General features: G+C 38.8%; 1 protein-coding gene across 1 annotated transcript in view; it reads right to left on the reverse strand.

Annotated features, from left to right (window-relative positions):
* SORBS2 (sorbin and SH3 domain containing 2) overlaps nt 1-8518 on the reverse strand; it is a 178944-nt gene extending 170426 nt beyond the window's left edge. Inside the window, exon 1 of the mRNA XM_040965938.1 lies at nt 8151-8518. The gene's annotated coding sequence lies outside the window, so the exon portion shown is untranslated. The remainder of the gene's footprint in view (nt 1-8150) is intronic.
* Nucleotides 8519-24506: the final 15988 nt, after the last annotated feature.

Below are 24506 nucleotides of genomic sequence, written 5' to 3' on the forward strand. Positions count from 1 at the left end.
TGATTTCACAAGACTGTGGAGGGTCAAGGGCCAAGTGGCTGGAACACAGACATCTGAAGGAAAGTCTTACCACATTCTTCCTTGAACAACTAACAACAGTAGGGCAGTGAAAGTGGAAGAATAGAGTTGGAAGTGGAATTACTGTATCATATGACAGTTCCAGTTTTAATTTTTTGAGGAACCTCAATGCTATTTTCCATAAGGGGAATAGCAGTTGACATTTCCATCAGCAGTGTATAATACTCTTCTCCATATCCTTACCAAATTTTTTAATCTGTTGCCTTTTTGATAACAGCCATCCTAAAAGGAATCAGGCATATTGTGGTTTGGATTTGCATTCTCCATACCATGTGTCATTGTATGTCTTCTTTCGAAAAGAGTCTATTCTTGTCATTTGCTTATTTTTTAATTGAGTTTTTTAGATTTTTAAAATTTTGTCTTTGTTACTGAATTGAAAAATACATTCATTTCTTGCTCTTTTAACATGCTGTTATCCTGGTGCTGGGATAAACTGTTTTTTTGTAAACTCAGATAACTCATAACAATGAGATCAGGGAGCCTTCCACCGAGTCTCCCTTCGTTTTTCACTAGTGAGGCATGCTGATGACAGCATACATCAGTTAAGGTTGCTATGTCACTGGAGCAATTTATGTGGAAGCTACGAGGAAATGATAAGTAAATGTCAATTGTGCAAAAATAATTCTTTTTAAAATCATTTACTTATTTAGCAGAGAGAGAAAGATACAGAGAACAAGGGAGAGTTTTCGTATCTGGAACTGCTATATGAGAACTGGAGCCAAAGCTGGAAGTTGGAACTCCATTCAGGTCCTCCACACAGATGACAGGGACCCAACCACCTCAGCCATCATTGCGACTTCCAAGAACATCAGCAGAAAGGTGGAGTGAGTAGCCAGAAGGGTGCATGAGAGTCAGGCACTCCAATGTGGGATACACCATCTTAACCGCTGTTTTCACCACTAGGCTAAAATCCTGCTCCTGTTTACAACAATTCTCAATGCTACAGAACTCAGTTTTGCAAGATATTGCAAAAATCCCACCTCATCCAAAGCTTAATTTAAATATCTTCTCTGAGCAGCTATTCCCCTCAATTCTCTGAGAAATCTCTCTTCTCCGGGCAATTGAAACACTTGATTATCAAATGAGCCTGTCTCCTAGTTCCTTCTGAACTCTAGAGGTCTTTTGGTTGAGGGGCCTTATTGATGATGAATACTCTAAAGGCTTTAGTCCGTATGGACCCTGATCATTAAGCTCCTGTTCTTGAGTCCTAATAGGCTTTGTCTGTACTACGGAAATCTAGGGGCTCTTCCCACAGGCATGCATCCAAAAAATGAAATAAAATAATGAAACACATGAAAGTAACCATGACGTTTGGGAACAAGGAAGTTGATGAACGGATCATTCCTCAGGAAGTACAGTTTTGTGATCATAATCATTTAGTTCTTGAGAGAGGCAAAATTCGATACCAGAGTTAAAAACAGTGACCCAGAGTTCTGAGGGCATGTTTTGCTAATTCACTGTAAAGGAAGCAAAAGTTTAGGGTTCAAAATGATTATAGTGTGATATCACCCCATGTCATAATACACAGATTAAAGAAATTATTTTACCAGATAACTGACAGTAGGAGGCACTGAAAGAGCCTTTGGGACTTTGGGTCAAGAAAAGGTGATTCTCAATTAAACTAGATTATTTATGACTGATTACCTTCTGCTTTTATAAAATACAAATGGTGATGATTCTCTACTGTCAATAAATATGTAATAAATTCAAAGTGTGGTCAGAATAGTACACTTCAGAAGGGAGAGTTTTTAAAAGTCAAGTGAAAATTCATATCAATTATTATAGAAATCAGTTATGTTAATTTCATGTTAACTCTATGGTAGAAAGGAAGTCAGTGATACAATCTGACATCAGACCACATGTCATATAAAAAGTTATGTTACTAAATAAAGTCAATGTCAAAGAACTCAAAATATATAATCGGTCATCTGAGTTACTGACCTGAAAGTGCCCTTTCACCAAAACGGACATATTTTTCAAAATAAATAATCTCTTTTTCTGGTAAGGGAAATGATTATGCCTCCCCATATTTTACTGCTTTCTTGATTGTATCTACAACTAACACATAGTTAAGTAGCTCCAGAGACTCAGTTCTGGAGAAAAGTCTCAGTGATTTCACTGAGTCAAGATATTTTTAGTTGTATCCTGGCTTCCTCTACTGAAGCCTTGATGCCTTTTAAAGGATCGCTCTGACATTGATCTCAGTGTTTAACATAAAAAGCATGCTATCTGAAAATAGACACAATATCTCTATAATATGAGAGAGAGCGAACAAGGAGAGATTAACCTCCCACCTGCTGTTTGCCTCTCTGAAATGCTGAGCCAGAGTGAAGCCAGGAGCCTTGGCTCCATGCAGTTCTCACGGGGGGTGGGGGCCACAGGGACTCAGACACTATGGTCATCATGGTCATCATTCACAACTGCACAGATGCATAATCAGGAAGCTGGATTGGAAGCGGAGGAGCTGGGACTGGATTTGAGACGCCAGTTTGGCATGGGGGACACCACTGGTGAATTAGCCCTTGGACCTGCTGTGTAACACAGATTTGCCCCTATGTCTTACTTTTAAAAAAAATAGCATTTTCTTAGATTTGTATGTTTTTCTTTGATGATTTTAAAAAGTCAGACAAATTGCTAAATCACCACATTATCTCTCATTCAAGCAATACTTTCTGATCATGTCTCAACATTGGCAGAACACACAGTCAAGATCAGATTCCTGGGAGCTTTCCATTCATTCATTAAATACAGGCTGAATATTTAATATGCTGTTCTCTTTGTGGAATGCTTCCAGTGTTCCAGCTGCTAGTGTAAAGCAATTTGAATTTTTCCTGTCACTGCTGTTCTGCCAAGCAACCTACATTTTGTCACTCACTTTTGTCACCCGCTTTTGTCACCACTCTCCTGTCCTCTGCTCCATAAACTGATTTAAGCTAGTGATCTGGGTTTAGAGAAAAACACAAGTCCATTAACACTGCAGCAACACAAATAAATGGCTTTAAACTTTCATCTTAACTACAAGTACAAGTAACACTATTCTATGTAAATCTCCAAATTGGGAAATTTATTTTAACAATCGATTATCCCTCTCAGGATAAAATGTGTGCACTACCATATTTGCTAGATGAAGTGTGGTTGCTTCAGAAAGTGCTGCAACTGTGCACCAGATGACACAATTAGCACCAGAACAGCTGAGAGTTTTGTTATCTGAATTCCATTGTTAATTTTAGCACAGAGGACTGAAAAGATTAGGTGAGAAGGCATCTCAATAAGTTACAAAACAGCTCACTTTTTAGTATCTTTTTGCTGCTGTCTTAATTCTGTTGTTTTGATAGTGGAAAATACAGGCAAACTGCATAAAGAATCATGGACTGGTATCAAAATAAGCCAAAGGAGCAGAAATAGCCAAATCTAATCAACAGGTGGAAGGTGACTAACCAGTCCACAGCATAAGCGGTTCCACAGTGGTCACCACTTCAGTGGATCAAACATCCCCAGTTGGCCAGCTATTCCCAGCTGGAAGTAGCTACAGGGGTTTCTTTTCAGAAGAGAATAGCATTGCCGTTTATAGTGATGAGCATCTCCAATGGGATTAGAATCACATGATCTTTTTTTTTTTTTTGTATTTAAATCCTTACCATATCTTTTTATATGCTTAGAGGCTCTTTGTAAGCATTGTTTATCTTGGGTAGGAGCCCAGTTTGTTCCTTGGTTGGATTCTTCACAGCAGATTCTTAACAATTATATTATATTAATCTCTGAAGACTGCCACATTGGGTAGAACAGCGGGTTTGGAACCTAAGAGGTTATGGTAGTTCAAGTTGTCATATTCAAGTATTTTAGGGGGAAAACTATCCGGAACAGCAATGTGAAAACAATCATTTTTACACTGATTTGACTAACTTCCCTATTCAAAACAGGATAGGGTTCATTACAAGTCAGTATTTCTAAGATACAATTTACATGCTTGAAAAAAACGTGAAAGAAGAAAATAGTGTTCAATTAAAAAAGTTTCAAAAGCAAGCAATAGCACACATGAGTAGAAAAAAATACAATTGTCATTGAATTTAAAAATGATGTTACTTATTAAAAATAAATTTTCCTAGATTATTACTTGGATATAAAAAGAACTAAAAGAAAAGGTTTAGAATATAACTAGGGTTTTTTTGGGGGTGAGAGGGAACTTTTTTAAAAAGATTTTTTTTTTTTTATTAGAAAGGCAGATCAGCTTTACAGAGACGAGGAGAGTCAGATAGATCTTCTACCCACTGGTTCACTCTCCAAGTGGCTGTAACTGCTGGAGCTGAGCCAATCCAAAGCCAGGAGATAGGAGCATCCTCCAAGTCTCCCACAAGGGTGTAGGATCCCAAGGCTTCGGGCCTGCTTTTCCAGGTGATTAACAGGGAGCTGGGTGAGAAATGGAGTAGCCAGGACTTGAACTGGTGACCATATGGGATGTTGACGTTTGCAAAGTGAGGATTTAGCCATTGAGTCATTGCACCGGGGATGGGGAGCTTTTCTTAGAAAGTAAATCTTTTTGTTAAATTCAGAAAGTAGAAGTATTCTGAATTTTGCTGAAACAATGCTTTTCCAAGGGATAGACTCAATTCTAGGGCTAAGTATACCTGAGCTGCATAGGAAAGAGGAAATCACTGTCTTTTTGGAGACCTGATACTTTGTGTTTGGAGGACCAGGGTATAATAAGGAGTGGCATAGTTCTGTGAGGGTATGTCATGTTGCCCATCCAGACAATAAAAACCTGTCTTTGCTAGTTCCCTTTTATTTATTCAACTAACAGTATCTTAATGGTGCTTATGTTGAAAAGAGACTTTTTATTTGGCAATATTTATAATTGGGTTGTAGAAGTGTTTTGTGAAATGCACATGTATTAACTTTTACAAAAATGATATGAAGATTTTTTTAAAATGCTTATGTAATTCTTAACAGTGATAGTTTAGTATTTAATAGCTTTTTTGTATTGGAATTGTTAGTTTGAATAACTTCTAGAAAATGATATGATAATATCACATATGCAATTTCTCAATATAAAATGCAATGACAATCCATTTCGTTACACTATCAAAAGTAGATCTTTAAAAGAACTCTTTGAAATAATTCAATTATTTCATTCTTCAAAATATATTTACTTAAAATATAAACTATTAAAATGATACAGAATATAATAGAATCATGTTTTCTGGAATGTAATTACTGTATAAAATTTAAAATAGTTGTTAAGCATGGATGGTTGTTAAGACTGATAAAAACCACCTCCAGCCTCATCTATTATTTAATCATGGCATGCCGTGCATTAAAATATTATAGCCAACAAGAAGGAGTCAAAATTTTGGAAAGCAACTAAACTGAACCTTTAATGAATAATTTGGTAGTAAAAAATGCTGTTCAATTTATTGTTATTATAAATTTAATGCTATGTATAACATGAAAATATCTAGAAAAGTCTGTTTACATTTTATATATTGTGAATTCTCTTAGAAAATTCTGATATATTTAAGGTAGGACATATTTCTTTTGCAAAATTGAAATACTTTCATATCCAAGGAATTGAGGCTTCACTATTTTTAAATGTTTTGAATTTTTGATAAAAGACAGCTTTAGGACTCCAATTATAGGGCCAAGTCTACATTTACAGTAACTAATAAGAAAATAGTAAAATTCAAAGCTATTGATACACTGTCTGAATGCCAAGTCTAGATACCAGGCACAGCATTGTAGAATCACAGCCTTGAGAAGTCTGGGAGCAGAGGAGTGTCACAGGGTATTACAGACAGAACTACAGACCTAAGATGTAGTTGCATCTGGAGGCGGTGTCGAGGGTCAGTCTGTGGAGACACTCCAGCCTGATTCTGAAAGCCACAGCAAGGCTGGTTGCCACTGTGGGAAGGTCTGAGTAAAAATCTATTTAATAGGAACTTTATACAGTGTGTGCTGGAAGCTATAAAATATTTGTTATTGACAACAGATGGATCAGAAAGAGGCAGAGAATAAAACAGCCAAAATTCAAGTAAAAATCAAGGTGCAAATTCTTGAAGAAGAAGCTTATATCTTTGAATGTTATTCTCAACATTTTGAAATTAATAACTATATAGACGTGCTGAACAGAATTGAACCTAGAGTGTTTTGCTTCATCATCTATCATCTAGAAGGATTATTAATAGAGGAGAAAGATAATACAGACATAAATTTGTATGTTATGCTCTCTGTGGGCTAACTTGTCCCATGGTGGTGCCACCAGAAAAGTAACAAGGTTAGGCACTAAGGTGCGTCTTTGGTGTTTTTACACCTTGCTTTAAAAAGTTCCCCCAAGAAAAATGAATCCAAAATCACTTCCTTCCTGCAGGTCTTTTCACTGCATTAATTCTAAAAACTGCCTTGGCCGCATAAAGCTCTGCAGGGTGCTCCGTTGCAGAGAGAGCTTCATTCTGCAGCTGAGAGCATTCAGTTAGTATTTTTATTTATGGATCTTGACTTAGAACTTCACATATCTTTGGTTTTCCTTTGCAAACTAAGCATGAGTGAAGCGTGAGGCTGTTGCCTCCCCAAGTTAACTCCTGTAACGTTGCCCACACCTATCGGTGTGCTTCCATTTGTTCTTTTCAACGTTTGAACACAATTCCCCACAGTGAGATTCCCTAGTCTGCATCTTCATGTCTTGAGTATGGATGGAATTTAGTACAGAAGTTTTTTTTTTTTAATTCCTAGATGTTTGGTAATTCTCCTGAGGCTATATTAATGTGACTAGAGTGATTCATGCTTGTTCAAATCAACGCAAATTATACTTTACTTATAATTGTAAGGGGATTTCACGGTTCATCACAGTTTGGGGAAAAAGCAGTTCAAAACAAATTTCTTAGAAGTAGATCTCAGCTGCTACAAAAGTTTCATGTCAGATTCCACCCCTGTTAGATAGAGGATTAGCTCCAAATTTTCAACATTTTTTTCCAGTAAATAATTTCAATATCATTATGAACGAACTGACATTTCTGATAGACAATGAATTGGCTTAGGTAAAGCTACAATGTTTTATCAAAACAGAATTTAACCATTACTTGGTCATTTCCTTACCAGCGCTTTTGATTTGACTGACCAGCTTCAATCTACAGGAACAGCTTTGTTCCTAAGAGACTATAAATCAAAGGACTACTCACTAAGGGGTAATTCCTGCTGTAATTCAAAGACTGTGCTATTATCACGGAGCCACTGGCAGTAAACACCACTGCAAATATTAGCCAGCACTCAGATGGGGAACGTGGTGTTGTGGTTCCACTCTCTCCTTCTGTAACCTCTCTGGTGGTGAGAAAAATTGTGCAATAAAACAAGTTTTGCCACCACATACTATAGTCCTGCTTGAGCTCAAGGCGGAGACTTCACTTCCTTTCTTTTGCATTCTGAGCCCCAGGAGCACAATGAGGGTGTTGTGCTCTGGGCTACCCTGGCATGCAGGAGACTTAGAAAGGAGGTGTGAGTAGCTTCCAATACCTACACTGTTTGCTTTATAACTGTCCCTTAACTAAATCAAACAGCACACAGCAGACACCCTGGCCAGAATAAGCAAGTACAAGATCCATGGGTTACTATGACCTACACAGGGAACAACATTTCTTAAAAGTATACGTAGGTATTTGAAGAGTTCAATAAATCCTTTACAAAGCTTAAAAACAAATGCTTCTTAATACACAAGAAACTGGCATTCCATCTAGTTTTCTTATATATGTCAGAGTGCAGGTCATAAAGGAATCCATTGTTTGAAGGAGGGCAAGGTTGCCTGCTATGAAATCTATCCAGAACAACCGGCCGTCACAGTTTGTTACAACAACAACAGATATTGGTTTTAAATCCCAAGACACAACAGTCATGTTTTTCAATCATAAGATTTCTAGAACCCAAATTCACGGAAGCAAATCTTTATGTGTGTCTCTGACACTATCTTGTGGAAACATGTGTATCTTCTTGATAAATTCAGATCTCACACACTCCCAGTACATCCTTCAGGTTAACTTTCATTCTAAGTTATTTTTACACTGTGTTTCCGAAAGGGAAAAAGAGCTTACCTCTGTCAGTCAAGTGGGATGCCCAGGAAGCCCCTTCTCCGCTCCAGCTTCAGGCAGGCAGATGCTCTGTGAGCCAAGAATCTGCTAGCAGGAAGCAGGTACACCCGGGAGCGTCCGCCTGCGTTCCAGTCCAGTGCCCATCTGAGCACACCTGCTTTTTCAGACCTGCCGCTCATAAGCAGCAGCCACACACAGGGCTGGTGTCAACACAGGGCGACACCCTCCTTCCAGATCACTGGTTTTCAAGGCAAGCAGCGAGGGAGCCGCTGCGATGATATTGCAGGGGAGGCTTGCCTTTCCCAGACAAAACCCCTTACTGCTGCCGGATAGCAGATATGCAGCATTCTCACTCCGCATTCCACGTTCTCCAATCAGCTAATTGCAGCAGCCGTCAGCAGCTCGTCCAAACGGCAGCTTGCGGGCATGCGTGGCTGTAATCATTGTATACTAACATGCCTACTGCTTCTTGCGTCTCTGAATGAATTTGGACAAAAAAATAAATAAACCGCTCCTTCCAGGATGAAGCTCAGCGGAACATCCCACACTGTTTTCCATAAGTAAAATGGCTGGTCCTTTCAGCCCTGCCGCAGACAGCTCACTGGGTTCCACAGGCTTTCCGTAGCCATAGCAACAACCAACAGCTAGGCTAAGCAAGCATGGCCGATCATGTGCAACACCCCACGATACAGCTTGTTAATTTCTTTATCTTTTTCCCCCCAACCCTGCTATCTTTCTAAACATTTCACTGAAAGAAGTGCTCGAATTTCTCGACTTTCTTGAGGAATTGACGTTATCTTGAACAGGTGCTGCCTATGTAATCGAGGAAGTGACGCTTTGCGCCATGCGCCGTCTATCCAGGTTAATAATATGCAAATCACCGGAGAGTCCCACACTGCAACCTTTGTCAAAACAAATTCTATCTTCGAATCATAGAATGAGCATGAAGGTGATTGGCAGAGAAGGACAGTGTGCTTTTTGTTATGAATGATAATCTTACAGCTGCTGAGCTGAAAACAAAGCCCTGGAATGGGTGCACAGGGTCAAAACAGCTACATTACGACAGTCTATGTTAATAAGATTTAAAAATATAATTTTGTAACTGGATTCCATGTGTCCTATTTTAATATGCTTTGCAAATTTTATACAATTCAGAATCAACATTAATTCAGATGCTTATTATTTCTACTGTAGAAGATGTTTCCTTAACTAAGCATTTTATTTGTAGTTTAAAAATATATTCAAAAATTCCAAATCAATTTAAAACTCTTTTGACATGAGGCCTGACCTCTAAGACAGGAACAGCTCTGCTTCCTGAGCAAGATGAGTCACCTTCCACCCTTATAATTTTACCTCCTTTAGGACAAATACCATTAACAGTTGAAAGCTTGTGGGCTTTTACTATAATGTAGCAAGTTAAGCTGCTGCATGTAGTGTTGGTATCTCATATAGGTGCCTGTTCAAATCCTGGCTGATCAAATTCCCATCCAGCTCCCTGCTTAAAGAACCTGAGAAAATAACAGAGGATGGCCCAAGTGCTTGGGTCCCTGCACCCACATGGGACACCAGGAAGAGGCTCCCTGTTCCTGGCTTCAATCTGGCTCAGCTCTGGTCTTTGAGTCATTTGCAAGTGAATCAGTGAATGGAAGATCTCTGTCTGTCTGTCTGTCTGTCTCTCTCTCCCTCTCTTTATGTTTGTGTGTGTGTCTGTCTCTGACTTTTCTGCATGCTTTTGCCTTTCAAATAAATGCATTAAATGTTAAAAAAAATATATTAAAACTTAGTCAACCCCCTAGCTCTTTCTTCTTTGGATTGAAGCTGAACCAATCTGAAACCAGGAGCTGGGAGTCTTTTCCAGGTCTCCCACATGGGTGCAGGGTCCTAAGGCGTTTGGCCACCTTTGCTGCTTTCCCAGGCCAAAAGCAGAGAACTTAGTGGGAAATGCGGCAGCCAGGATATGAACCAGTGCCCATATGGGATACCGGCACTTAGAGCAGCCAATTGAGCTGCTCCCTGACTCTTCTTGTCTTTGAATACTGTGTTACAACTCATATTATCTTCATATTTCCAAGGCACTATCGCATTTACTTTGGTTCTGTTTGTAGGTGTATGTTCACACTTTGGACCTGTAAATAGAGATGTGTCTGTGGCTGGTAGTCATTGATTTCCATTTTCCAAGTATTGCCTTTCACTATCCAGGTTAACTCTTCTGCTGTCGGTAGCAAGTGCCAAACTGTAGTATATACAGAAATTCTGTGGAGAGCACTTGGGCATCCATCCTCTCTTCCTTCTCCAAACAGCTTCACCTGTGGTAGTTGTAAGCCAGTTCAGAAAACCAAATTATTTGGGTTTTATTCTGCCTTTACATTGAACGTCATATTCCACTTTTCACTTCCCATGTTTCAAAACCTTCAATTACATGGTTTACGTTTCCTCGCCTTGTGGATGCTTCTCTCACCTAACAGATTCTCAATCAGACCTCACCCAGCAGTTTAAAACACACACATACACTCACACATTTGAAAGGCAAAATACATATACACACAGAAATTAAGAGAGGAAGAAAAAAAAGGGAGGGATGGAGTGAGGAAGAGAGAGAGAGTTGCTCCTTCAGCTGACTGTAAAGTTGGCTGGAATAGCCAGGTTAACCAATCACTGAGATACTGACATCCCATGTAAGACCACTGATTTCAATCCCAGTTCTTCTGCTTCCGATTCGTCTCCCTGCTAATACATCCAGGAAAGCCATACAAGCCTGACCAAGTAGTTAACTTTCTGCTGCCTATGTAGGAGACCTGGATGGACTCCAAGCACCAGCCCAGGTTGTTGCAGGCATTTGGGGAGTGAACAAGCAGATGGAAGATCTGTTTTTCTCTTTTCTTCCTCTACTCTGTTGCTTTGCCTTTAATGGAAATGAAAATAAGCAAGGAAATAAATTTTTTTTTGGTTATTGTTTTTGTTTTAAATAAATGCCTGCAACTGCCAGAGCTGGCATAGGGTGAAACCAGGAAAGTACACTTGGTCTTGCATGTGGATTGGTCTTGCATGTGGGTTGCAGTGAGCCAAACACTTGAGCTAGAGAAGTGGGAAACCACAGGGCAACAGGGGACTAGGAACTGAGATGAATCCTGTTTCTGCGTTTGTTTCCATGGTGTCCTTCATGGCATCTCTGTGATTTGATTCCTGGATTCTTGTCTGTACTCAGATCCGGGATGCACAAGTCCAGTATACAAAGTGGCATAGAATTTGTGTATAGCCTACAACATCCTGAGGTTTATTTTAAATCATCCTAGATTATATATTATAACCAAATAAAATACAAATGTCATGTAAGTAGTTGTTCAAATGTGTTGTTTAAGGATTAATGATGAGAAGAAGTTTGCATGTTCAGTATATTATGTATCTAAAAATATGCAATAAATAGAAATAAATATTTATTATATATTTTTAGGGCCCAGCATGGTAGCCTAGTGGCTAAAGTCCTCGTCTTGCACTCCCTGGGATCCCAGTGGCCCCCTTCACACCCTGCTTCCTGTTTGTGGCTTGGGAAAGCACTCAAGAACGGCGTCCTGGCTTCAGATCGGTTCAGTCGTGGTGGCCACTTTGGGAATGAACTTCCTCTCTGTCTCTCCTCCTCTCTGTATATCTGCCTTTCCAAATAAAAAAAGAATAGATACCACATGTTTGCCTTAATTTAACATGAAATGATGTCAATCTGAAAAACAGTACCTGTAAACTGTAATATTATTCAACCCCAAACAGCCTGCATCTCATGCAATAAGATATTGTGATGTAACCAATGAACCAACAGTCAATGTGAGTCAGACTGCTTATGATCTACATCAAAAAATCGTAAAACCCAATATACTTTTAAGACTCTCTGCCAGGCTGTGATGAATCTTAAGGGAAATTTTCTCACTTATTATACTACTCCTTGAACTTTTGCTGAAGGTTTACTTGTTTTTAAAATGAAGTACTTTTCAAAATGAAAAAGGATAAAATAATGTTTAAAACCAACACAGACTAAGGTTAAGATTACTTGAATGGGAGTTAATTGCTTATTAAAATTAAATCTAAAGTTGGCAGCTTAGGAGCCGAGTGACCATTATTTTTATTTAACAGATTATAATGGTATAGAGTAGTGAAAACACCTTATAATTTCTTAAAAGAAGTTTGCTGTTTCCCTGTTTTTATTGCTTTTTCATTTCTTGATCTGAAGCCATTTATCTTTCGATCGATGTGTTGAATTCCTTCTTTGTTTCTTCATTCCTACAAGATTTCACCAAGATTATCAGTGCTTATAGCAACAGGATCTTCTGCAGTCTCACCTATTCCTATACACTCAACAGCAGGGATTCACCAAAGGATCCTGGTACAAGGAAACTCTTCCTACAACTCAAGTGAAGGCACAAAACGTGAGCGCGCTGTTTAATCAGGTAGCATAGATTTTAGGGGGCTCAGACTGGGTTTTCTAATTCTTAACAATAAATAACATAGAAACTCCCTCAAATTGTCTCTGAATTTACAAAATTAAATAAAAAAATATTTATTATTATTTGAAAGTCAGATACACAGAGAGGAAGAGAGACAGAGAGGAAGATCTTCGCTCTTCTAGTTCTCTCCCCAAGTGGCCCTGATGACTGGAACTAAGCCAATCTGCAGCCAGGAGGCAGGAGCTTCTTCTAGGTCTCCCACGTGGGTGCGGGGTCCCAGGCCACAAGCAAGGAGCTGGATGGGAAGCAGGGCTGCTGGGATTAGAACCAGTGCCCATATGGGATCCTGGGAAGTGCAAGGTGAGAACCTTAGTTGCTATGTATGTACCAGGCTACCAGGCTACCAAGCTACAGCGCCGGGCCTGCAAAATTATTTTTGCCATGACATGAACAATGTGATGCCGAATGGGACCATGATGGGAAGCTTAATAACTACTATTGAGAACACCAGAAAGAGATTTGAAACATCTTTGATAAATTGGATTTACTTCTAGATTCTATCCTCCACAAAACCTATATACAGATCTAGTATCAAAATGACCTTGATAAATCTGGGATACCAAAAGCAAAACAAGCCCACATAGGGCATTATGGATGCCTGCTACTGAACAAATTACAAATGAGAAAAAGATCATGGAACAAAAGCCTGGAAGAGGCAAAATGGCAGGACTGTGAATGTCAACACTATAAAACTAAGCAAAAACTTATTCACATAAAAACTACCGTAAGTGCACCATACAAGAAAGTTACCAGAGCCCCTGGAAGTTTGGATATCCTCTAGCTGAGGAAACATGAAAAATGTGATAACAGGTCTAGGAAGAAGGTTCATCTTGGCTCATATCTCAACAATCTGGTCTGGACTGGTCAACGTCATTCCAATATTCAGGTTTATCAATCTCTGGGTTTACAAATAACTTGCGATTGTAGTCAAATACTACCTTATCTTGAGGTGGGCATCAAAATATGTTGGTACCGAGTGGGAGAAATATTGTGGCATTATCCAGTAACAGCAAGAAAAACTTACCCCCAAATAAACTACCCACTGACCCGTGCTTCCAGCCCCGAGCACCAAACCCAAGACACAAATGCCCCTTTGCTGATTCCAGTTAAAGAAAAGCACTAGGAGGCTTTCACTAAGCCAGAAGTGGGAGAGATTCTTGGAGTCATCTAGAAAGGGTTGCATTTGCTTCCAAAGCACCTGCTTGTTTAGGCTTCAGAATGATAGGCGGGAAGAGTCCAGTTATTCTGTTTTCTTGCTGGGCCAACAATTTGTTCTCTGAGAGGTCTCAGAGAGACCCTCTGACCACATTTTACAAGACTGTATCTCCAGCAACCTTTCCTGCTTGAGGTGGTATCTTTTGGAAACAGTAGCTCCCAGTCCTTGCAGGCAGCGCACCCCAGGAAACACTCCAATGCTGTGCCATCACAGCATTGTTGAATTAGTAACCAAACACAGCAGCCTGGGCAAACAAAGTCTGGCAAGCAGGATTTTAAAACAAATGTTGCTGGTTTCACCTGAACTACAGAAACAGATTATGAGGCACAGGGTGAAACTTGGCAGCTTTCAGGAACTCTGAAGAGGCAAATGCCCCAAGCTCTCAGCTGCCAAATGTGCTCATCTTAAAGAGACGGAAACTAGGGCGGTCACTGCTTGCCCTCTGGAAGCCATTCTGCGGTCACTGCTTGCCCTCTGGAAGCCATTCAGACAAAAATGCTTGGTGAGGTTCATGCATAAGATAATAACAGAGGACCCAAGTAAATGGGCATGCAGGATAGTTGTTAAAAGTTACATCGCACAATCCCAAACAAGAAAAAAAAAAAGCCTCAATGAAAATAACAGACTTGCAGTTGAATGTCTACCAGTGGTGGCATACGCATGGAGAAAAAATGAACTGGACGTCCGTATAAATTTTTGGATGGGAGCTCCAATCATTTTACTAAGTCTGTACAGATCAGAATTCTTACACTTTCAGAAGTTAGACTCTGGCCTCCTAAATTGTTGGTTAGTTACCTTGAATTGATAACAGCGGAGATCATTCTTTCAGACATTTACCGCAGCAAAAGACTCCTTATAGGGTCACAATAGCAGGAAAAAATCATGTCACAATCAAATTTATACTCAAAAGAGTGAATTTCAAAAATCTTCTAAGAGCTCTGATGTCTGAGCTATATCTGGAAGGAAATGGGGAACTTCAAGAGAGAAGATGAAAATGGTCCACCAACCAAGGGAATAACATGAGTCAAATCTATGCTTGGTCTTAGGCAAAAGGCCTCTGAGAAGCAATAACTTGAGCCAAATCTAGATAGGTGAGATGGCTTGGCGCATTGGAAAGTGGGGTGAAACAAATATTCCTGAAATAACATATGGAAAAGCTTTTAATCTCCGAAATCAGAAACAAACTCAAGTTTTCAATTTTGGTATCATACCCCCTAAATTACCAAATCACAGAATTAGAAGCTAGAAACAAAGCATTTGCCCTGTGGTGTAGTGGGTTAAAAGCCCATTTAGGATACTCACATTCTATGTGTAGCACCAGTGTGAGTCCCACTTTCTTTGTTTCTGATCCAGCTCCCTACCAATGCACTTGAGAAAGTGGTAAGTGATCTTTCAAGTACTTCTGCCCCTGTCACCCAGGCTGGAGACTAAGAATGCTTGGCTGCTGGCTTCAGCCTGGCCCAGCCTTTGGGAAAACGTTGCAGTCATTTGGAAAACGAACCAGCAGACAGATTTCTCTCTCTCTGTCTCTGTCTGTATGTGTCTGTTTGTCTCTCCTTCCTTATCTGTCATTCTGCCTTTCAAATAAACAAATAAATCTTTAAAAAAGCAAAGAGAGACAAGAATATCAGGATTGGTAAGGAGGTGGAGCAGTGATGAGCAGCCTTTTCTGTGTTCTGCCATCTTTCACAAAAGGTTTCTATCCTCAAGGTATCCTCAGAATTTAGAATGGTTATTTTTGTTGCAGTCATCATGTTCATGTTCCAGGCAAGGAAAAAGGCAAGAAGAAGAAAAAGGGCACATTTTCTAAATGACAAAAACCTTTTAAAAATAGTTTTCCACAAATTCTTATTCCAGTACTCTACTGATATCTCATTGCCCATCCTTGTTACAATTGAGGCGCAAAAATATGGTCCTATGGTTTCAGATAAATGAGAACTATATTATTGAGGAACAAATGGATAATGGATGTGGACAGGCAAGATACCTCCTCTACAGGTCAGTCATAGATGTATTCAAGGAGAATAGTATCTCACTTCTTGAGTGTCAGTGAACATTTAGTCTATAGCACTTGCCGGAGATGGACTCACATCAGTAACTTCTGCTTTTGAAGATCTCTGAAGGTTCATTCTTAGTTACTGTCACATATGCTGCTGACCTGAGTGAGCACCAGATGATTGGGCTAGTTAAGGCTGTCCCCTTTCATGCAAGAAAGAGGAGCGTTCCCGTTTCAAGGGACTCCTTGCCCACTCCACCACCAAGGTTACCTTCTAAGCATGGACCACAGCAAGCATTACCTGCGTGCTCTCTCTCTGTGTTGGATTCATATACCTATCACAGTCTACTTTATCCATTCATTTATTGGGCAAATAAGTTAATTATATAGATTCAAATACTTGGTAATTTACTAACTTTATGATCTTTCGAAAACTGCTTTTTGTACCTTGGGCTGCCTCAGGAACAAAAAGGGATGACAGTATTAGCTAATGGTATTGACTAATTCTTAAAGTTGGAGGGGTTCAATGTATTAATTCATATTAAATTATATCAGATATTGTGTACAAAAATACTTCAAAATTAAACTAACATATAAACTTAAAATTAATTGATTCAAAAACAGTGTGATATCATGCATACACAAGGTCTTCTAAAAGTTGATGGGAAGTATATGTTAAGAAAAAGATAAGCCTGGTTTTCTAACATTTTTTGCACCAAAATAAGCTTACCTTTAGTTACATTTCTCATGAATATTTTGAAGTATTCTCATGCTTCTATTTCTTAAGTTTATGACACAGCATTGAAATGGACCCAGATCTCTGGGCCCTTCTAATGTAGTTTGAAAAATCAGATGAACGTGGAGCATGGAGGTAAAAAGCAATGCAAATTTATGTTCTGATCCAAAGATCTGTGCAGGCAAAGGTCAGCAAAGGGGCAAGAGGCACTTGTGCAGGGGGAATTGTGGGTCTGTGGGGCTTTATCTGGGCCACGTAGATCTGTGCGAACAGTCAATGGGGGCCTTTTCATTTCTACCTTCTGCCAATGTGATCCTACCCTGCTCATTTAAATGAGCACTCATGGCTTTGTCTTTCTTAGAGCCTTGGTTTTGGGGGTTATACAACCCTTTTTATAAAACACAGTGGAGAACTTTACTAACTAGTTGGCCAAGGTCAGCCCTTGGAAGAAGGGGGTCACTTCTGGGGCATGGTTTTCCTGAGCATACAGCTGGGGTGGGACGAAGGAGTTGAGACAGCCATGTGACAGGGGCAGGGCAGCAAAGCAAGAAAGGCACAGACAACAACAGAGAAGAAATGCTTCCCGGGGGCTTTAGGACAGATTTGCAAAGGACACAGAGTGGCCTTTAAGAGTTATCTTTTCTTTTTGGAGTTATTATAGAGACAGAGAGAAAGGAAGTTTGAATCTGCCTTTTCACTCACTTAAAAGGTGGGGCTCGGCTGAAACTAAGGGCTGAGGATATAGTTTGATTCTGCCACATCGCTGGCAGGGGCCCTGGGATATAAGGCACTATCTGCTGCCTCCCAGGTTGCACATTAACAAGACACTAGATCAGATGTGGAGCAGGGACTTGAATTTGGACAACGCAGTACAGGATATCGGTTTTTAACCCTCGTCTTAACTGCTAGGCCAAACACTTGCCTCGTCTTTTTCTGTAATAAAATGTTCTTTTTAAATTTGAGTTTTTTATTATTTTCTAAAAGAGTTCTTTCAAGTCTGCTTATATTTCGTTGGCTAGTACTGAACACAAACAAAAAAGAAAAGTAAGAAGACCCACTGGAGAAAAAAAGAATGGGAGCACTATAAATCACACCTTTTACTTCAAGTTTCATCTTGCGCTTCAGCAATTTGAAAGCTCTGAAAGGTAGGAGTTTAAACCTTATTGGTTTTCTTTCTGATATATATATATGTGTGTGTGTATATATACATGTATATATATATACATATTAATTTTTAAAAAGATAAACCACAAATCCAGCCTTACAATTCTAAATTAAAATTTTGGAGATCTGAGGGTTGTCCCAAAAGTTCATAAAATTGAAAGTATCTTTTAATTACGTTTTCCAAGAATTATCTCAAGGCCCCATGCATAGTCACAGAACAAAAACAGAAAGGATTTACATTGACAGGAACAGGGTATGACAGTTACTGGAACATAAGATACTTTTTTTTTTGAGTATATATTCTTTAATTTACTGAATATTTTCTACAAGAAAGTAATTATTGAAAATAATAATAGTAAACTGGCTTTATGAAGAAGCCACAGAAGGATTTGAATTTTACTGATATTTTCCATTAATGACCTTTGATGAATATAAACAATTTTTCACTAAATAGGTGGGAATATATTTTATGATGTTTAAAAAAATTATGAAACAGTAGCATAAGTTGCAGATTACAGAAAGAGGAGAAGCAAACAGAGCAAATATCGGCATCATGTACCATCTTGATTTTTCTCATTTTCAAGGTCATATGTTTATAAAATAGAAATTTTTAATGAGTAGATCATATTATTTCATCTGTGATTTAATGTAAAGGCCAAGTAGAGAACTCAGCAAATTGGATCTCAGAAATTTCTTCAATGATTGAAGAAAAAATTTTACATTAAACAGTGTACATTGTGTATCAAACCTTGAGCCATTTTCTTTTCTTCCTCTTCCTCCCTCCCCGTCTCTCCTCCCCTCCATTCCTTCCTCCCTCTTGCCTGCCTGCTTTGTTTCTTCCTTCATTTATTTCCTTCCTTCCTTCCTTTCTTTCTTTCTTTCTTTCTTTCTTTCTTTCTTTCTTTCTTTCTTTCTTTCTTTCTTTCTTTCTTTCTTTCTCTCTCTCTCTCCTTCCCTCCCTCCCTCCCTCCCTCCCTCCCTCCCTCCCTCCATTCCTTCCTTCCTTCCTTCCTGCCTTCCTGCCTTCCTGCCTTCCTGCCTTCCTGCCTTCCTGCCTTCCTGCCTTCTTTCTTTATCATAATGATTTTGGTTTTTGTTCTTATTCCCTTGAGGCAAAGACCCTTGCTCTGAATTCTGAAACCTTGCTCTGAATTCTCAAAAATTAGCAGTCTTGAGTCAAGGTATGATGGGCTGTGCTTTCTCTTTCTTGTTTCTCTCTAAGTGCCTGATATTCCTTGGCTTGAGGCATTGTGACTCCAATCTCGGCCTTCCTCTTCACATGAACATCTTCCCTGGTTTTGTGCGGGTCTAAATTTGTATTCATGTAAATGGACAGGAGTCACTGTGTTAGGTCTCACCTTGAGCAATCTGACATCATATTAACTTGACTGGAAGTGAGGCTACCTTCTTAGGTTTTGGGTTTTGGCACTTCTGTGCATCTTTTTGAGGACACAATTCAATTCATTGCATCATATTATAGCTGTCATTCTTTTCGAAGAAACAGTTGTTGCTCTCTATCCAGTTAAGTCTGCAAAGAACTAAAGTATGTATATGACTGAATCAGTACATGAATAAATTACCAGGATATTAGTGGAAAACACCAAGTTGTGTCTCAATGCTTCTTTCCACTTGTATTGAATCAACAAAATGGTTTTTCCAGTATAAGCTAAAATTTAATATTATAAATTTGAAGCAATGAAAGAGTATAGAACCTCCATGTTTAAAAGGTATGTGTGATCTTCTATTTTCCAGAAGAATCTTCCTAAGCAACTTTCTCCTAATACAAATTCTCACCTAAGAGTATGTCTTTCCCCCTGCCCACACACACAGTGTGGTGCCCATATGTGGTTTTTGAGATTGATCATTGGGCTTTCAATTTCTTGCCGACCATTGGTTTCTGAGAGATGACATACAATTTCCTTGCATTTCCAGGGCTTAGCATCACTTCTTAAACTGAACTCTCCAAACTTTTACAATTAGCCTCTAATTGCAAGTTAAGCCATTTTTTTGCACTTTTAGCTCGCCAGTTTCTAATGATGTTAAGGCAACTTTCAAAAACCTAAAGGTACAGAACTTTATTTGGCATATAAGGAACATCTTTTTAACTTGTGCATTTTGTTCTATTTCTTACTACACTGAACATCATTTACAGTTTCAAAGCATAGTGTAATTAACAGTCAATGTGATTTATTTAGCAGGCATGATGCTGTAAGGTTTATAAACACTGAATCTGTTGCTTACAAGAAAAAAAAAAACTTGCCAACTAGGATTTATTTTTATTTGACAGATGACAAATTAGGCTTAGAAAATTTGCGACATCCAAGGTCGGTGAATCAAATGACATTTCTGTTACACTAAATTTCTTATTTAATACTGCTTTCATTTGTTACAAATGTAGAGTCTCCTCTTGGTTTTGTTTGTATCCAATTAATGAAAGTCAATCATAAAGGAATGTTCATGTTCCCAAAGCCTATTTGCTTTTTGCCATTTATATACAGAAAGCATTACAATATCTACATTCTAGGGTATACTATTTTTAATTGCTCTAGGCACTACTCAGTGTATCATGTGTTGGGCTCATGGACCATGCTTCAATGTTTGGTTCTTTGCACAGTGAGTACTCTGAACTGAAGTGAATTAGAAAGGCTTCACAACTAAGGGCTTTGTATCCTCCCCTCATGCTCCTGTCATAGAAATCAGATTTCCTCCATCCCACGGCAGGTCCTAGAAATTAGCATCTGCTTCCCTTAAAGAAAGCAATAAGAATTAGATTCTTCACAGTCCCTTGAAGGTCCACATTCTAGAAGTGTGCTGTCTGTCCCCAGGAGGAAAGAAAGCTACACACAAGAAGCCGAGAAGCAACTGCTTCATCTGTATCCATTAGGTCCTAGCCTTTTGTTCAATCACTTTTCTACATGGCTGTCCATTCTTTATTGGAGCTAAGTATAAAAATAGGCAGCTTTCCCTGTGTATTTGGATCTTACATTGCTTAAGATTCCCATGTCACCTAACACTTATATTATGGAAATACATTGTTCTTTTGTGTTGTTAGCTTTTCTTTCGCTCTAAGTGTGTTGGCCATGACTCTTATGACAGATTGCGAAGGGTATCACACTTTTTCCCTCCTGTGTCTGCAAGGAAAATGTTATCAAAATTTAGGTGCTGAATCATTTTCCTTCCAACAGTCATCACTTGGGAATCAGGGAATTACTCTTCATCCTGTTTCTGATTGTTCCTTACGTTAGGCCAAAGTGCATTGTGAAACAATTCACAATGCTTTGATGTTCTCTCAATCACGACTGCTTACCTCACCCATGATTTCCTCCCTCTGTTACTGAAGATCTTCACCTAAAACTCCCACAAAGAGAAATATCCCAGGTCATCATATGCAGTTGTTCTGTGGTGAGTTTAAACAACTGGCCTGAGACCATGTAAAGTCCATGGCTCATCCTGTGGAAGAAGAACTTCACTGAGAAAAAACTCAGTGGGGAGGCAATCATGGAGTCAACAATCTCTAAATCAAATACCTCATCAAATGTGAACTCAGTGAAAAAAAAATCTAAGGTCATTTTCCCACATCAATACATTTATATCATAACAAATATTTCTTAGAGCTCTTGGGCTCTGCATAATTACAGGAGTTGGGGAAGGTTCCAAATTATCTTCACATTGAGGGAGGGCTTGGTGGAAACGTTTTGCACTCAAATGGTTCATCAGGTACTTTCTTTTTGCTGAGATATGTCTATTCAGTGACCATAAACACTGCTTGTTCAAGTTACATTGGTCTATGATCAATACAAATCAGGGCACACAATACAGCACACTGACCTAGCATGGAAATCTGAAGTTTTCTTTTAAAAATTTTAAAATTTGCTTTGCATGTTATTCAATATGCACGTCAGCATGCTTTCTAAACAAAGTATGTTGGTCATGTGCATTACTAAGCATAAAGAAGCCAATGGGAGAAATAAGTCAGCATTTAAAAAATACGATTATCTTGTAAAATCGGAACCACTGTCATACTGTTTTCCCCTTTCATCTCTGTTTTTAGGATCAATAAAAAGAAAGGAAGGACAAAGGGACAATGAAACTTCATCAATTTATTCAAACTAGTGCTTTTTAAGTTCTTTAGGTTCTTTATTCATGTGAAACAACATTTAAAATGGGAGTCAGAAGGCAGGAATTATTGTGAAATCCATCCATAATCATATGACTAAAACACGGTTACTGACTTTAGATTCTCAGTTTCCTTATTTATAGACTGGAAGTGATTTGAGCCCCTGCCCTCTCACAGGTTATCATGAGAATCAACAAGCCTTTCTCTAGCTAGTGTAAAGAACAATGCAAATGAAATGCAAATTGCTCTCCTTCCCCACCATTGCCCTGTACCCACTTCCTACACCATTCTCATCCTCCTCTTCCTCATTGTCTTCACATCAAATGCCTTAGACTTGTTTTCTAGAAACTTTGGGTAACAAGGGGCTATTGGAAAGCATTTTTGGTTATCACATCTCTAAAGGATCAGGAAAAGAAAAATTGGACAAAGATAGAAAGTAAGCTGATAAAATTTCATCAGGAGCCACAGAAAGCTGTGGTGCTGGGGGACACTTCAGGACCATCCCACAGGAGGATAGGAGATTGGACCTTTGTATGCCTACATGCACTTAAACCATGCAACTTCTCTGAGGAAAGTCTGTAACATTGACTAAAGCCATTCTCTTGAGGGCTGTGTAGCAAACATGTTGGTTCGGAAGGGAAGATATACAAATCCTTTCTCTTCTCTTCTTCCTGTTCTTCCCCCTCCTGATCAACATTAGCACCACCAGCAGCTGGAGTTTGAGATGGTCTTCAAGAAGTTCTTAGGAACACACGATCATTTCAACTCTTGTGTGACACAGCAAAGAGAAGACAGAATTGTTCTGATTGGTCACAACAAGTTACAACTGAACCTCAAAAGAATCTTAGAAAGTCATGGAGCTATGCTCCTTCCATAAATGATGAAAGGTCACATAAAAAGGGGCCCAAGAGGCAAGCACTGTACATCAGGTCCATATCAAATGTCTCTGGTATCCACTTTAATTGCCTTTCAGTTTCTACTTCTTTTATTGAATGACAGATTCTCATGGTAGGGAAGAGCTCTGTAGGCCAGTGGATTTTTGGCTAACTTGTGGCTGAGCTCTCATAGTAACCCTGAAAGACATCATCTAGGTACAACTACATAGACCAAGTACAGTGATGAAAGCACTACATTCCTAGTGTGAAATTATTCTATTGTAAAGGATTTTTCTGTCTGCTTTCTCATAGTTTGTACTATTTGTCCCAGTGTAGTAATACAGGACTCACAGATAACAATTTTTCTATTTGCCATCTGAACAGTACAAGTAGTTTTGAACTGTGCTTTGTTTTAAAATATGCTCAGTTTCTCAAACTTGCCCATGGTTTTTAACATTTCCTAAACCAATACCTTATTGCTCACTATTCTTTTTCCTCTTAAACTGCGAAGACTGCTGTATGTTTTTCTAAGTCCCAAAAGAGGATGGGACAGCCACCTTCATTCTTCCTATTGAGCCTCTCCATTCAAGTAGTCTAATACAAAAATATTGAACATTACAAGTTCTATGAGTGAATTAAGGTCTGCTTTGAGAAACCTGTCTCCTTTAGTTTTGCACTAAGGAAGTTGGATTTTTTTTTAAATATAGGACACGGATCTGTGTAATTTTAACAACTGAGATCTTGGTATGTATTTTGTTCCAGGATTCTTTTTGAATACCATTAAGATGATATGCACATCAAAAAAATAAGCAAAAAATATTGGGTTAAACAACGTGAGAAATTTAGGAAAAGAAAGAATGATAAGCAAAAATAATCGACATTTCCATCCCTGTACTTACTCCCACTAGGCACACAGACTCACAAGCCGGGAGATGACTTTGGCATTCTCATCTCTGTACTCCCACTAGGCACACAGACTCACAAGCCGGGAGATGACTTTGAAGGGACAGATGAAGCCGATTGTGCATCCCACTCGCTAAAAGGTAGAGGAACAAGTTTATTTTTTTTTTTTAAGTTTTGTTCTCTCTCTCCCTATCTCTCTCTCTCCTTTTGGCCACAGTGTCATTATTTATAAAATGTGAACACCTACACCATACTGACACATTGGAATAAAACATTCATGAAAATTTGATGAAGAATGTCATTTTTTTCATTAATTGTTAGCTGTAGCATCTGTTGTGTACAATCTACTAATTTCTCCACCTGCTCTATTGAGTGGTACTGAAGTTTTTTTTTAATGTGGATGAAAATAACTGATTTAATCTTCAGATTCAAATAATCAGTTGAAATAAGTAATTGAGCTAGACTGAAGAAGAGGATGAAGAGTACAACTAACACTCCTGTATTTCCCATCTATCAATTCAGATTCAAATTTTCAATATTCATTGTTATTTTCCCAAGCGTTTCAATCCCCAGGCTTGTCAACAACTTCAAGAGGCACAATTGTGATTGCATATACTTATATTGGTAATTCTTTCAAGTTAAAATGTATTCTTTTCACTTCTTCCCAGTTTTTTCCCTATTTTTATTTTTCTCACTACTATTATTAATCCAAAGGTAGCGCTTTAAAAAGTGCTTATAGAAAGAGTGAGAAAACACATATTGTGAGTGAAGATGTCAAGGCTCTCACACTGTGATTTGGGGAGTCATTAAACCACTGCACATTCCCCAGAGAATGAATGTGCAGGATAACCATAAATGC

The sequence above is a fragment of the Ochotona curzoniae genome, unplaced genomic scaffold (assembly GCF_017591425.1).
Source record: "Ochotona curzoniae isolate NIBS_2020 unplaced genomic scaffold, NIBS_Ocur_1.0 scaffold_4505, whole genome shotgun sequence".
Lineage (NCBI taxonomy): Eukaryota > Metazoa > Chordata > Mammalia > Lagomorpha > Ochotonidae > Ochotona > Ochotona curzoniae.